This window comes from Protobothrops mucrosquamatus, unplaced genomic scaffold (genome assembly GCF_001527695.2).
Source record: "Protobothrops mucrosquamatus isolate PMUCROS unplaced genomic scaffold, P.Mucros_1.0 scaffold397, whole genome shotgun sequence".
Taxonomy (NCBI): domain Eukaryota; kingdom Metazoa; phylum Chordata; class Lepidosauria; order Squamata; family Viperidae; genus Protobothrops; species Protobothrops mucrosquamatus.
Window position 1 is genome coordinate 384,765 of NW_015386728.1, and position 1,129 is coordinate 385,893.

Genomic DNA, 1,129 nt, shown 5'->3' on the forward strand with positions numbered 1-1,129 from the left:
GTTTTTAAATATGTTGTGAGCCGCCCTGAGTCCCGTTGGGAGAAGGGCGGGATATAAATCAAAATAAATAAATAAATAAAATAAATAAATACACCAGCAGAGAAAGAGTGACGGTTTTCCTGTTTCATCACCTGCCCTCAAAAGAGAGGGAGGGAGAGAAGGAGAGAGAAAGAAAGAGAGAGAGAGAGAGAGAGAGAGAAGGAGAGCGCTGAGTGGCTTGACCCACATACAGACTGAGCCAGCCCCCTAGCCTTTCGTTGCCCTTCTCTTTAATTCACAAGGAAATCCCACCCCTTCTACTCTTTTCGACGACCTTTCCTTCAATTTCCCAGGGAATAAATCTGATGAAATTACAGGAGGTGGAAAAGGGGTGGTTGAGGTGGGGAAGGTCTCCCTGCCAATCTGTCAGGAGGGGGGGTGGGGGTGGGGGTGGGGGTGGGGGTGGCTGGCCATCCTCTTGGAAATCAGCCTTGCCTTTCCAAACAGCTTTTGCTCTCTTGAATCCAGCCGTGATGACGGAATGGCCTTTGGGAAAGGTCCCTCGGCCGGCCTCCTTTGCAGGAATTCTCAGAACAGTTCTTGCTCGGTTAATGCTTGGAAAGGGGAGGATTTCAGGAACGATCGGTGCCTAGATGGAGAAACTGTAAAAAGTTTTTTGGGGAGGACAACAGTGGCCCGCCACGACTACCGTAAATACGGCAAAGGCATTTGCAAACATCAGCTCATGCAGACACGGGGGAGTTGAGCTGAGCTTCAGTGGCTGCATAAAATTAGCGTCCAAATGAAGAGACTTAATTCAAGTACCCAAATTCCATACCCAAACAGGAAGTTTTCTGTTTTGCCAGTGTCTTTCAGTGAAGAAGTTCTGACAAGTTTGGGGGGGGGGGAGAGCTGCACCCCAAATGGAAAGGGAGAAGTTGTTCAATCCTCTCCTGGGGGGTGCTGAAAGTTTGTGGCAGGTTTCCCCCGTGCTGGCTGGGGAATTTTGGGAGTTGAAGTCCACAAGTCTTAACGTTGCCAAGGTCGGATGCCCCCGGCTTACAGCTTCAACAGAAGCGGGCCCCTGGCTAGGGCTTAATTTGAAGCAGGGGCCTGTTTGCGCTTATGGTTTTCTGCTAAGGAAGGAAGG